Here is a 15,647-nt window from a genome sequence, read left to right on the forward strand (position 1 = left end):
TGAATGAAACTTCACCATCATCTAAGCGGTAGCATCCAGTATTGGAGCAGATTTCTCATTTCGGGAAAAAAAGAGCATGAGGCTCTCAACTAGTCTATGCAAATTGCTTGAGATGGTCAATAAAACAAAAACAGTGGAAACATGAAGTGTTACTTCCGATTTTTGTGAAAATTTACTTCCGCTAATTTATTCCAGCCTTTCCGCTTCTATGTTTTGTGTCATTTGCCCAATGCCAGTTTGATGTTTGGTGACAGAGATGATCAGACGCAGTGATCATGCAAACTACATATCTGCTAATGGGCTGGAGAGAGAAACAAGTTGAGATATGGAGTTGAGATAATTGCAAATAATGAGAACCGCTGCTGTTGCTAAATTTTAGGAAAATAATTGACGAGTCTGAACACTGTTCACAATGATGCCCATGTACACCAATTATCTGGACAGCCCATCAACCCGGAATTTCACTTTTGGTTCTGGGAACATATTTAGGTCAATATTTATGATTTCAACATCAAAATGCAGAAATTCCTATCAGACTTCACAAAACTGGGACGTGAGTGCCGCCTAATATCAATCGGATTTTAGACACAGTTAATTCTAATGCTATTAATACATTCGGTAGCATGGCGACACAATCAGACTGCGCAACCACTCTGGGTTCAATCAAAGGTGTATTTCTTCATATTTTACAATCGCAAGTCTCTGCTGGATACGAAGAGCGTCACGTACTGCAGAATCATCTCATCAGCGATTTGCGCGACAGCAGTGTAGCTGGAGTTATTGCATAACCTCGTTATGCTATTGTCTGGATTTACTGCTTACCGTTGTGCTGAGATGGTGTGCGGTACAAACAAAGGTGGGAGTAATTGTCTTCGACATCTGATTGTCAGTGCATGACACTGTTGGACATTGGTAACAAAGAATATTGCAGGTCCGATTCACTGAATCATTAGTGGGACGTAGGGCAAGGGAGCTGCGTTGCTTCAGTTGTTGCGCAGAGAAGACCCTCGTCCCTCCGAGTCACCTGTTGCGGTCGCCAGCGAAGGAGTCGTAGCAGCTGGTCGTGCACCGCTGGATTTCGTACCTGGTTGGGGTTTGCTGCTTCCGTTGGTGATACCCTTTAGTGCTCGCTTGGTGCTGCCGTCTAGCGTTGGCTAGGTGGAAGGACAAGCTGGACCAGGACAACTGAGGACCGAGCTATATACATTTTCTCTCTTTGTGACTGACTTTTTTTTTTCCGAAATCGTAACCGCATATGCTATTTGAGCTATGAGCAAATTGCTATGTGCGGTGTAATGTGTGCTGTTGGTAATATTTTGCATCTTATCCCCGGGAGTATGCTGTTTCGTTTGGCTTTATTCATGCAAGCTGAATAACAATTAAACTTGGAATTTTAAACTTGAAAGCGTAAACTTGAAATCCTGTTTTGCCTCCGTCCTTGAAACTTTGGCATTGTTCAAACTATGGATGAATTCTCTGTCTGGAAAATTAGTGAGATACTTCAAACTGACTGTTCAAAGGCAAAGGTGAATGCACGTTTGACAAACCAACCTGAACTAGAGTCACTGAATACAAGCCATCGGCTGCTGTACAGCTGCACTGGAACAAAGAAATTAACTAAATGGAATAATTATAATGAAGCAGCTGCTGGCAATTTGAAGCAAAGTGACAACATGATGGAAACACTCAACCTGTCGGAGAGTAACTGAAGATCTGTTACATAACTCGCTAGAACTGGGAAAGCTTGGAACTATATTTTATGTTACAGAGGAAGGAAGGTGGGGGAGGTTGCGCAGGACAAATTGAACATCTCTGCTATATGGAGCCCAATGTTCCCATGTTGTAGGCAAAGACTATGCAGAAAAGAGCAGTCTGAATTTGTATTAGAACTGAGCATTCCTTTGTAACAAACCCACCTGTGACATTGGCCCAGCTTTATCTTGCCAATTATCACAATCTAACATCTGGGCATTTCGCAAATTTGATTTCTTTCCCTGTACTAATCACGTTCGATTTGTCCTTGTTTTTAAGTTCTGCAGGAAAGCCAGTTCTGAATCCACCTGGCCAAACTTCCCTAGATCCCATGCCTTCTGACTTTCTGAACAAGCCTACCGTGTGGAACCTTGTCAAATGCCTTACTAAAATCCATATAGATCACATCCACTGCACTACCCTCATCTACATGCCTGGTCACCTCCTCAAGGAACTCTGTCAGGCTTGTTAGACATGATCTGCTCTTCACCAAGCCATGCTGACTGTCCCTGATCAGACCATACTTCTCTAAGTGCCCAGAGATCTTATCTCTGAGAATCTTTTCCAACAGCTCTCCCACCACAGACGTAAAGCTCACTGGTCAATAATTACCCGGACTATCCCTACGACCTTTTTTGAACAAGAGGACAACATTCGCCTCCCTTTAATCCTCCGGTACCATTCCCGTGGACAACGAGGACGTAAAAATCCTAGCCAGATGCTCAGCAATCTCTTCCCTCACCTCGTGGAGCAGCCTGGGGAATATTCCATCAGGTCCCGGGGACTTATCCGTCCTAATGTATTTTAACAACTCCAACATCTCCTCTCCCTTAATATCAACATGCTCTAGAACATCAACCTCACTCATATTGTCCTCACCATCATCAAGTTCCCTCTCATTGGTGAATACCGAAGAGAAGTGTTCATTGAGGACCTCGCTGACTTCCACAGCCTCCAGGCACATCTTCTCACCTTTATCTCCAATCGGTCCTACCTTCAGTCCTGTCATCCTTTTTTTCTTCACATAATTGAAGAATGCCTTGGGGTTTTCCTTTACCCTACTCGCCATGGCCTTCTCTTGCCCCCTTCTTGCTCTTCTCAGCCCCTTCTTAAGCTCCTTTCTTGCTTCCCTATATTCTTCAATAGACCCATCTGATCCTTGCTTCCTAAACCTCATGCCTTCTACCACCTGACTAGATTTTCCACCTCATTTGGCATCCATGGTTCCTTCACCCTACCATTCTTTATCTTCCTCACCGGGACAAATTTATCCCTAACATCCTGCAAGAGATTTGCAGACATCAACCACATGTCCGTAGTACATTTCCCTGCAAAAACATCATCCCAATTCGCACCTGCAACTTCTAGCCTTATAGCCTCATAATTTGCCCTTCCCCAATTAAAAATGTTCCTGTCCTCTCTGATTCTATCTTTTTCCATGGTAATGCAGAAGGCTAGGGAGCGGTGGTCACTGTCCCCAGATGCTCACCCACTGAGAGATCTGTGACCTGACCCGGTTCATTACCTAGTACTACATCTAGTATGGCATTCCCCTTAGTCGGCCTGTCCACATACTGTGACAGGAATCCGTCCTGGACATACTTAACAAACTCTGCCCTTTCTAAACCCTTGGAACTAATCAGGTGTCAATCAATATTAGGGAAGTTAAAGTCACCCATGATAACAACCCTGTTATTTTTGCACCTTTCCAAAATCTGCCTCCCAATCTGCTCCTCTGTATCTCTGCTACCAGGGGGCCTATAGAATACTCCCAATAGAGTAACTGCTCCCTTCCTATTCCTGACTTCCACCCATACTGACTCAAAAGAGGATCCTGCTATTTACCTACTCTTTCTGTATCTGTAATAGTATCCCTGACCAGTAATGCCACCCCTCCTCCCCTTTTCCGCCCTCTCTATCCCTTTTAAAGCACTGAAATCCAGGAATATTGAGAATCGGTTCCTGCCCTGGTGTCAGCCAAGTCTCTGTCATGGCCAATACATCATAATTCCATGTGTATCCAAGCTCTGAGTTCATCACCTTTGTTCCTGATGCTTCTTGCATTGAGGTACACACATTTCAGCCCTTCTACCTTACTGTCTTTACACCGTTTATTCTGCTTCTCTTTCCTCAAAGCCTCTTATATGTTAGATCTGGCTTTACTCCATACACTTCTTTCACTGCTCTATCGCTCTGGGTCCCATCCCCCTTGCAAATTATTTTAAACCCTCCCAAACCATGCCAGCGAACCTACCTGCAAGGATATTGCTCTCTCTCCAGTTCAGGTGCAACCCATCCAATCTGTACAGGCCCCACCTTCCCCAAAAGAGATCCCAATGATCCAAAAATCTAAAACTCTGCTCCCTGCACCAGTTCTCAGCCATGCATTCAACTGCCATCTCCTCCAATTGTTAGCATTACTGTCAGGCCAACCTTGCCGTTACCCTGTGGTTGGATCTGTTCCTTCCCGTCCTCGCCTCCATTGGGTAAGTCAGGCCGTCTTTGCCGTTACCCCGAGGCTGGTCTGTTCCCTTCCCCTCTCCATCTGAATCCTTGACAATTTTCTCGGCGGTTACCTTGGCAGTCATCCCGGTCCCTGATCCTAGTAAGCATCCTGGCCTGGCGTCCAAGGAAGGGGCCCGGCCCTGCGTTCCAAGAAGGAGTATCTCATCCTGCCCAGGAGTTCTTCGTCCTGCCCAGTAGTTCATAGGCCTGCCCAGGAAAGCATCGAAGAATCCAAGCCTCGTCCAGTCCTGTAGCCACGTCATGTCTTCTCTTAGTTCCAGAGTCCGACCCCGAGTCAAGACCCAGGTTCTGGGTCCTTACCCAGTCTCTGGCTCGGAGGAGTCCATACCCAAACCTCGAAGAACCCAAGCCTCGTCTAGACCTGTAGCCAAGCCTCGAAGAACCCAAGCCTTGTCTAGTCCTGTAGCCAAGCCTCGAAGAACCCAATCCGAACCCAAGCCATGTCCAGTCCTATAGCCACGTCATGTCCTCGCCTAGATCCAGGGTCCGAGCCCAAGTCAAGACCCAGGTTCTGGGTCCTTGTCCAGTCTCTGGCTCGGAGTCCAAACCCACGCTCCTAGTTCCCAGTTCCTTGTTCTGGTCCCGCTTTCCCAGCCAAAGTCCTCGCCCAATTCCGTGTTCCTGTCCCAGCTCCTAGTCTGTGTCCAGTCCAGTCCAGTTCCCAGTACCTTAGTGTCTGTGTCTTGCATTTGGGTCCGCCTTCAACACCCACCGTTTGACAATTCTTCGTGCATTTGATCTCCCAATAGGCAGCACCTCACCCTTGTCCAGATTAAATCCTATCTTCACTTCTCCATCTAAATTTCCATTTGGTCTAGTTCTTGCAGTGTACTTTGACAACATTCTTCAATGTCCATTTCTCTGCCATTTTTGTGCCATCTTCATATTTACTACTCAGACCATCCACACCTGCATCTAAATAACATAGGTGTATTACAAAAACATATCTTTGCGGAGTTCCACCGGTCACAGACTTGCAGTAAAAAAAAATACTCCTGTATCCAACTTTCTGTCGTTTATGACCTCGGCAACTTTTTATTCAACGTAACAACTCACGGTAGATTCCTGGTGACTTAATATTTGATACCTGGCTACTGTGAGGGATATTGTCAAGTGCTATACTGATTTTATGTAGATAATATTCACTGTCCGATGTTGACTGACCATCTTATTCACTTTTCAAAAGTAGGAGCATCCCCACAGAAATCCATGCTATCTGGAAAAAAAAAACTGTCTTTTTTGTCCCCGTCAAACTTGTCCAATCATCTCCATACCAATGATGTAAGGCCCATTGCGTATGATTTCCTGAATTACCCCAGTTGACCTTCTTAAACAGATAAACATCACTAGTTTTCTCAAGTATTCTGAAATCTTACCTTAGCTAATGATTATATAAACATTGCTATCAAGACTCCAGCAATATTTTACCTTGCCTCGCTCAATATCATGGGTATTACAATAAAGACTTCAATACTTTTCTACCTCTTTCTTTGTAACAGCAACATGACCTAGAATACCAACATACCTCTCCCTGATCTCAATATTATCTATGCCTATCTTCTTGTAAGTCAGATCTCTCCAATTTAGGAAACACGAGGGTCAAGGATTGTATCGTCTGCAAAATTGTTTGTGATTTAGGCCTTCAAAAAGAAAAAAACTGCAGGCTTCACGTTCTGGTGCAGAAATCTGAGATCATCTGAAGAACTGTTTCTTCCGTTAGGTTTCAATAATCTAGAAGCTGGCGTTTCTGTTCACGGTATATTTGATGCCGAATGACGTGGAAGTTTTACATTCAGCCCAGTACCAGTGCCAGCTTTGGTAATCAATCACTCTTTTGTGTGAATAATGGCATTTCCTTTTCTGTTTTCAGGATATTGACCTGAAAGTGTCCTAGAGAACCATAAGGCAATACACCCGAGATGTCGATAATGCAGACGCATGGAAAATCGTGATTTTGTGCTACTTGTAGCAGGAAGTAGGGGCTATTGGGGTTCTACTCTGTTAATTCTCTTGTGATTATTTATGAAGTTAAAACATTCAGATACTTTGTTTAATGAGTAATAATTTTCATTCTTGCAATTTATTTGCTATAAATAAGAATAATGTTTAGCGGCAAAAATATGTGGTTTTCCTGAAAAACGTGATGAACCTGACGTGAATAACGTGATTCCAATAAATAAGCAAAAATAGCTAATGAGTGCCATAATATGGCTTGGTTCGTTATCACTCTTGAATTAATGTCCGTGGAAAGCAGTGTTCACAAATAAGAGAAAATCTGTGGATACTGGAAATCCAAGCAACACACACAAAATGCTGGAGGAACTCAGCCGGTAAAGAGTATAGTCGTAGTTTCGGGCCGAGACCCTTCAGCAGGGTTTAAGTCCGCTGCTAACTTTAAGAAGTCTGTACATTCTCCCCGTTACCGGGTTGGTTTTCTCCGAGTACTTCGGTTTCCACAACCCAAAGAGATACGGTTAGGGTTAGTAGGTTGTGTACATGCATATTGGCACTGGAAGAGTGGCGACACTTGTGGGGTGCCTAGCACAATCTTCGCTGATTTGATTTCTCGCAAACAACGCATTTTAGACTTACACGTGACAAATAAAGGCACTTTAATCTTTAGATTAGCCATACGTAAATTATAAAACCAATTTCTGCCAAATGCTATTTCGCTGTCAATCTTTACTCTTGAGGGATCTAACGTCGAGGACTCACTTGCAGATAATCGGGTGTTTGATTCTTTCTTCCATAATTCCCATTCCATAAATGTTTTCAGCTCCATCACAGGATTTATAGTTCTGTTCCAACGTCTGGCCTGTTTCCCCCCCAAAGCTATTAGAATGTTATCCAACGACCTGTCGGATGGTTTAAGTTCACGAAGCCGAAATCGTCTTTTTCTTAAACAAACTGGTTGTTTTCTACCACTAATCGTTGTTTCTTACTGTGTCTGAACTTTACCGCATTCTGACTTATGAAAAGAAATAAAGTACTTAAACTAATTAAAATAGGGATATATGAGTTTTGGATATCAGTACCTTCCTGTCGTTAATTCAAAGGTCGGTAATATCAACCTCGGTTTGACTGATTCTATCAAGTATCCTATCCTAATGCCTGCGTGGATCAAAATTTACGAACATAAGCAAACGATTACAGTAACTTGATATAACATTCGGAACTGGGACGAGGCTGCACTTCTCGCAAGTATATTCCATTCTGTAAGCTCATTGGATGGCACAAATGACGGACAGGTAGTGTCATACGTCGTTTCCTCGCAGTTCATATCACTGACATTGCTCAGTGATTACAGTTCATGTTTGATGCCTTCAAGATAACTGTATCGATCACTGACATGTATTTTTTCGCTGCGCTCGGTAGTAACCAACTCGTGGGGATTATTTTCACCGCAGTTTCCTTCAGTTCGTTTTATATTTCTTTCTGTATCTCTATTTCTCATTCTAAATCTTACTTTGTGTTTTGTAATAATAATTCATGTTCGTTTTCAGTAGTTGCTGCCGACGAGGTATTTCAAGTAGTCCAAACCCCCGAACGTACCAGATCATTCGTTGGTGAAAATGTCATTTTCAACTGCACAATTTCCAACTCCGAAGAAATGTCAAAAGTCAACATTTACTGGTGGAAACTTGGAGAAATAGAGCTCATTCAACCAGATAGCAGGAAATATATTGACATTGGGGAAGAAAAGGTCTCACTGCAGCTCCTGAATATCAGTATCTCCGACTCTGGAGTCTATCACTGTGGAATCAAGTTCAGAGGATTAAATGTGGCAAATGGCAGTGGATCACAGCTTGTTGTCAGTGGTAAGATTCAGATAAAGTTCAGATCATTTGCGATCTAGATGTGATAATCCAACCCCGTACACGTGGGCTGCGCCTTGCTTTAATATTTACATCAGGAAACAAAGTCCTCTTTTCCATAAATTGATATCGAAAACACTTGTAGATTCACTTCCTTGGCTATTAACATGTTTGAGTGCTTTGATGGTTAACTTTTTTTTCTCTCGTAAGCATACAGAAGAGTGTTTTACGTGCCATATTAGGGGGAATGCAGTTTCTGCAATTACATAGCCTTTTCCTATTACTTATTAATGCCGATTATTAAATTGTTTCAATATTCATAATCCTGACCATCCGAACTACGAATCTCCCGCTAAAGGAATATGCGTCCAAGCATTTCTCCGAAATGATTTTCCATGAAGTGCATGCCAAATCTCGATGCGATTTGCAGAAACATAATGCGTTTTATTGTTGCTTGCGCCTGACAACACTTAGCAGTTCTTGAAAGGTACATATTTCTGTGAATTTGGAAAACAGTAAAGGCAACATAGATTCAGCAAGGCGTATATGAGACTATGAGATGATCTTCAAAGCTCTAATATTGCTACTTGACTCAGAATTATTGCCTAAGGCACCATAGCAAGTGCCATGCTTTTGTTTATTTCAAATGCACTAGAAGAGGCAGACGTAGAATATCACATAAGCATCTCCTGACTTCGACCCCACCTTCGAATTTGCAACAATTCTGGAGTGTGCACTAAAGATTTACTCTTGCATATGTTCAAACCGCAAGATTTGGCTGAGAGCTCAAAACTTGGGAAAGAAGAGTGCTGCATCTGTGCCTTGGCCGAAACACTCTGCCTTATATTGACCGATCTGTGTCTGATGCCAGGGGCCTTTCTAGTCACAAATGCACAGCTTAAGGTAACCCCAGATGGGAATCCTACTTATTGAGTTCTCATCTGATTTGCTCAAATATGAGTATCATCAAATCACGTGTAATTTCCTTTCTTCCAACCAGCTAAGAATGGCTCTCGCAACTGGAGCTATTCTGGAAAATGAAGATTTTTTCCCCTAACAATGTAGATTCCTGAATATATTTCAATCTATTCTCGTGGATGGAAATTGATGATATATTCTATTTCTGACGATCCGCAGGTGTGAGCGTATCTTCACAACTTATCACGGAAGTCCTGAAACCCCATGTCCTATTGTTGCAGAGAGGAGATTTTTTTTTTTACATACTGTGATACTGTTGGTTACGGAATTAGTCCTTCTATGTTCTATTCAGGGGATCAGAAGATACGGGAATTGGTAGGGTAAACACGTGAAATTGTTGAGATCCAAAGTGCACTTGAAAACGTGAGAATTACGTTCATTGCTAACATTCAGCTGAGATTTACATACGAAGTTGGCAACTTTTGTAAGTTGAAGAAATAAGATATGCGATTTAATTAGACAGATATTCGGTAGCGACCCTCTTTTTGCAATTCCATGAACTGTAATTTTCACTACTTAAAATGTAACATGGCCATTTAATTCGTAACTGGTTTATTGCTCTCTGATTATAATGCTGCAGGTTTAAAATGGAAAAGCTGCTTGGGCTCAGGGTGTTATTTTAAAATCCAATTTTTAATGTAAACTTATAATTATCCTTAATTTTTCATCAGCTTCACCAACTCCTCTGCAAATTCTTAGAAATCCATCAACTCTCTCCTGTAATATGGCTCCATTTTACCCGGCAGGAGTGACTATTATTTGGTATAAAAATAACAAAACCATTTCGAATGGAATAAATACCACTCAACGGCTCAACAGCGCCGGCATGTATGAAGCTTCTAGTACTCTTCATGACGCACAGCTTGCCCAGAGCGGTACTGTTTACATCTGTCTGGCAGCTCACATAACTCTGAAAATTCCAGCCATGGCAGTTTATTTGGTTCCTAATTCCAATCCAGGTAAGATATATTTCTTGGCAAACCAGCGTCAATCAGCAGTCTACGAGTGCAATAATTCGACAATGGGGGACATTTGACTTTTAATACATGGGAATAGAAGTTGTCTTGCCTAGTACAGTCAGAGGTAACTGGTAAATACTAATTGGTAAATTTCAATGACATTAAACTGTCTTAGCTGTTTTCCACTGTACGGAATTGTCTCGTTCATCGCCCTTCCCCTTTTTTACATAGTTAAGCGGTGATGAATGTATTTTCAGCAAATTCAGATAGTTACTAAGTCTAGTAAGAGGTTTGTTGACAATTTCAAATGTGAATTTTATACTATCCTTCCAGATCGAGACGCCTGGACTTCGATTAATTTTTATTTAAAGGTTTTTGGATGCATAGGGTTTGCATTGACATTTTTTCTTCTAATGGTCATTACCAGAATCCCGTTCAGGTTCATCAACTGTAGAGGTAAAGTACCCTTTCAGTTTAACACGCAATTTTGTTTGAATGCAGATTGAACTCTAGTAGTTGTTTATGTTCATCATCTGTACTCCGGAAGTGCAGTATATATCTTAAGTTGAGCGGATTTGTAATGAATTATATATCTAATTTCACTCGCTCTATTACAATTAGATTTATTTAAAGATAGGCAGAAAATATTTCTTATGGTCATATGGTATAAAAACACTGAACCTTTGAAGGCAGAGTAGACAAGTTATTTACGATTTTCAACCAGCACTAGTACTCCACTGATCGTCACCAGATGATTCGACGGGAAGAATAATATCAGGTTACGAAATATTTGATTCGTTTAGATTACTCAATCAATCTAAATTGACATTTGTCTTAGATAATGCATGACATCTTACGTCATTTTCCGAGAAGTTTTCAAATTTTGCTTTTCTGTCCGAAATAAACGAAGAAGTAAACAATTCGATATATGTTGTTCGCCTGTGTTTGTGTAAGTTTACGTTGTTCCCTAACTAAATCACATTAGGGCAACAACACTGACGCAGAAGATGGCACCAAAGCGATTCTTCCAGCTCTGGTGTGTTCATTGTGTCCGGAGTAGCAACGTACCCGACATCAACCTGCCTAACACCACTGTAAGCAACTCTGCTGACTAGTCTGAAAATGAATACTTGTAGCCGGATAGCCAGAAGTCCGCTCTCCCGTTTATTTTCCAGAAGCCCGTTGAGTCTGTACAACTGGACAACTTACTTAAATGGCATTAGAAGACAAAACCTGGCATAATTGACAGTTATAGCATTTTCCCTAACTAACTTACCCAAGAGAAACAGCTACTCCTTCGGCAAATATTTAGAAACTAAACTTGGAAATTTTCTCCACTACGTTATCTTTTTGAGAGTGAGGCATTAACTTAAATTCTTGATTCAGCAACAATTATCTGACTATATCCATGGCAAGATTTCACTGTCATTTCAAGCTCTGCAAAGAAACTTCAAATGTTCGCTCAGATTTTGTTGGAGCTAACGGCACAATAGTGAGTTGGCACTGCATATGTAAGTTTGCTTTTTATTCTGCACGCATGAGGTAGTTATGGCTAAATATACAAAATAATTACAACCAATGCATTTCAATCGGACTTGAATAGATTCAGTTTCTATCCCCACGTCATGTGCAATGCTTTGAAATTTCTGTTTACTTCTACGAGATGAATTCAGCTTTTGTTGTCATTGATGGGTGACTACGGTGCAATAATTTAAACATAATTAACTGCCTGTTAACTCAGATGACCAGGGCTTAAGAAAACAGCAATCTAATTTCAGGCGTTTCTTCGATATTCTTTAGTAATGCCTCCTTGATAAAACATTACAACTGTTTAATGGAATTGTTTTTGGGGCACCAAAAATATTCCATCTCTGATAAACTCAATGATGAACTAGAGATAGACAATGAAATATTTCAGATTTATTTAACAAACTAAGGGCTCCTTTCACTAAATAAAACAAAATGATAAATAAACACACTTCTGCCTGAGAGGTATCATAAAGAAAGAAGATTAAAATATTGATAGAAGTTCACTACGATCTGCATACAGGAAAACTTGGGACATCCATTTGCAAATGTCTACCTGTTAGGTTAACAATGTTAACAGATAAAAGCAGCATGAAAATATTTTATTGCAGCTATCATACTTCTATATGCGTACACAAAGCAACCACTTCCAAATACATAGAATTATTATAACAGAAGGATGTCACACAGACAAATTTGTCAAACACAGCCCTTAGGATCCAGATTGACTGAGTAACTGGACGTAGATTGCATGCAAGAATGGTTGTGTTTTATGATTTGCAAGATAGTGTGCCTGATAGTTATGTGCTGGGGCCCTAATGCTTTCTAATTTATATAAATGACATGCATGATCGCATGTATTGTTAAAGCTAGTATTGACACCAACTATGTAAGAAAACAAGATTAGAAGAGGACAATAGGATACCAAAGAATTACCAAAGAATGGGCCAGCTACAGTATAATGTAACTCTGAACTTACTGAATTTATTAAGTTAGGATATATATATTTTTAATATGAAACACAAAATCACAAAATGCAGAACTTTGAGATGTGGAAGCATCTGGGTGTCCCAATGCACGAGTCACGGGTAGTACCAGCTATTAAGAAATAAAGCAAGCTATTATCATTATCTATATGCGAATTGAATAACAACATGTATTGAATTGAATTGACTTTATTTCTTGCATCTTTCACATACTTGAGGAGTAAAAATCTTTACGTTGCATCTCTGTCTGGATGTGCAATGTGCAAATTATAGAAATTTGTTATAAATAGTATGTAGAGTAAGATATACAAAAGAACAGTCATTATAGCTTAGAAATGCAATTGAGTCTGCGTGAATCAATCAGTCTGATTGCGTGGTGGAAGAAGCTGTCCCGGAAACTGTTGGTCCTGGCTTTAATGCTGTGGTAGCGTTTCCCGGATAGCAGTCAGGAAGGTTCCCGGATGTACTTCCTTTCTGTAGAACATTAATGTAACAGAATATGGAAAATTGTGTATAGCATTTGTCTTTGTGCTCAAAGAAAGCTATTTAACTAAGATTTACCTGCTCTCACATGTAGCATAGCGAAAAAAGAGCATAGCTTATCCCTAACGACCATCCAATATTTACCATGCAATCAACAAACATTAAAAGAAAACTTTCCGCTAAGTATTTTTGCAGTGTTGTTCTTGGCAATTACTTAGCAATTCAATGAAATCTGTTGTACAACAATATATACATAATTAATATGTAATATAACAATATTAATAAATACTTATTAATAGCAATTATATATATATAGCTTTCTGGCACAGATAGAATATAAGAAGACTTTCTTTTACTTTTTATACTCCCAACATTCGTAAGCATTTCTCGTGACATTTTTATTTCTGTTTCCCTCGGATACTTTTATTATGCCCCCGTCAGATGTTTCCAGTATTTTCCTGTTCTTATCACTCTTTGGATAAGTACATTTCTCCATAATCCGCAAAGGAAAATACTTCCTGTGGCTCTGATTTTGTACTTCCCTCCAAAGCAAACATGTCAAATGATTCCAATAGCTATCAGAACTCTTCCCTGCATAGTTTTCTCCAAGAAGAAATACAAGCAATTAAGTTGAGCTCGATGAATTCCAATTTGATGTATATTATCACATGCACCGAAAGATTGCGTTGCAGACATAAAGATCAAATTATTACACAGTGAATTGGGATAGTGCAAGGTACAGCAATAACAAAATGCAGAATAAAATGCAACAGGTACAGAGAAAATACAGTGCGGATAAACAATTCGGTTACAATATCACAACGAGATAGATTGTAAGATCAGAAATGCATCTTATCGTGCTAGAGAACCATTAAGTAGTCATAACAGCGGGACAGAAGCTGCCCTTGAACCTGGCGGTGCGTGCCGTCAGGTTTTTGAATCTTCTTCGTGGTGGAAAAGGAGAGAAGGGAGAATGTTTGCGTGGGTGGAGTCTTTGATTATGCTGGCTGCTTTAATGAGGCAATAAAATTTACAACGGAGTCCACGTGGGGAGGGGGAAGGGGGGCTCGTGTCCGCGATGGACTGGGCTGTGTCCACGACTCTCCGCAACTTCTTGTAGTTCATGCGCCGAATGTTTATGCATCCAGGCAGGATGTCTTCTGTGGTGCTCAGTGAAACTGGTTGGGATTGGGTGGGTGGCGTTGGGGGTCATAGCAAATTTCTTTAACCTTCTGAGGAAGCAGAGGAGTGTGCGAGCCTCCTTGGCCGTGACATTAACGTGATTGGGCCAGGAACTTGAAGCTCTCAACCCTCTCAACCTCAACACATTGAGGTAGACAGCAGCATGTGCATTGACTCCTTCATGAAATCAATGACCAGCTCTTTTGTTTTGCTGACATTGAAGGAAAGGCTGTTACCATGGCACTCTATCTCCTTACTGTACATCAACTCATCGTTATTTGAGATACTGCCCACTATGGTGGTGGTATCGTTTAGAGACTTGTTGACATAGATAAAACCCCTGCCAGGCAAGCGCGAGTGTATAGAGAGTAGATTAAAGGGCTGGGGATGTAACCGAGAGGAGCACGAGTGTTTAGATCAATCCTGGCGGAATTGATTCTGCCTCTTCTTACTGATTGCAGTCTGTTTGTTAGGAAGTTCAATATCCCGTAGCATTAGTACGCAGGGTCCTGAGTTTGATGATCAATTTGCTTAGAATTATACTCTTGAAGGTATAGATGCCGGCAATAAACAATAGCTGACGTATGAGACTTTACTATTCAGATGTTTCAGAGACGAATGTAAGGCCAGGATATAGTCCTGTTTCGGCGGCAAGCGAACTGCAGTGAGCCCAGAATGCCTTAGACCCTGCAGTTAATGGATATAATGACCACGCACTTCGTGAAGGTAGATGTCAGAGCCAATGGGCGGTAGTCCTTGAGGCACGTTATCACGTTTTGCTTTGGTACCGGAATTATCGTGGTCTTAAAACAGGTAGGCCGCAGGTCGAAACAGGGAGAGGCTAAAACCATATGCTAATAGACCAACAGTAGATGTGCATAGGATCTAATGACACATCTATGGATGCTATCCAGTCCAAATACTTTTGACGACTTCAAGGATAAATTCCACGGTTTCACTCTCTAAAAAACTGATTATTTGATTAACTCATATGCAGTAGCAAAATGGGAAGTTTTAACTTCTATTGACTCTGATCAGACTTTTTTTTATTTACAGACCGTTGACAATTAAAAAGTAGCAAACCACTGTGGCAAACAAGCTTTATGCGTGGGATTCTGAGAGGAAAATTCAGAGATGAGGACTTCAATCGTTTCATTCTTATTGCCATTATACTGCCGTGAAAATAATAAATTATCTCCAATAAAGCTGTTGTGTGTGTGTGTGTGTGTGTGCGTGCGTGTGTGCGTGTGTGCGTGTGTGTGTGTGTGTGTGTGTGTGTGTGTGTGTGTGTGTGTGTGTTTTGGTTGCAATGTACGTTTTCCGATAATTGGTCTCAGTATGGAGATTATATATTCTCTCCAGCGCAGCATTTTGGTTCTCCACCTACCTGTCTAATTTCTTCATTAGAAACCTGTTATTACCTGGCTGGTGAAAAGTTC

At 41.0% G+C, this 15,647-nt stretch overlaps 1 long non-coding RNA gene across 3 annotated transcripts; it reads left to right on the plus strand.

The window, feature by feature from the left end:
- The first annotated feature begins 7,593 nt into the window (after positions 1-7,593).
- On the plus strand, positions 7,594-15,390 carry LOC140210233 (uncharacterized). Of its 3 annotated transcripts, XR_011889182.1 has the most exons (5): positions 7,594-7,694; positions 7,782-8,096; positions 9,743-10,030; positions 10,364-10,486; positions 15,265-15,390. It is a non-coding gene; the product is annotated as an uncharacterized lncRNA (long non-coding RNA). The 3 variants fall into 3 exon arrangements; XR_011889183.1 differs by having other exon boundaries at positions 7,594-8,096; positions 10,364-11,541; XR_011889181.1 differs by having other exon boundaries at positions 7,594-8,096.
- The last annotated feature ends 257 nt before the right edge of the window (positions 15,391-15,647 follow it).

This window comes from Mobula birostris, chromosome 15 (assembly GCF_030028105.1).
Source record: "Mobula birostris isolate sMobBir1 chromosome 15, sMobBir1.hap1, whole genome shotgun sequence".
Taxonomy (NCBI): Eukaryota; Metazoa; Chordata; class Chondrichthyes; order Myliobatiformes; family Myliobatidae; genus Mobula; species Mobula birostris.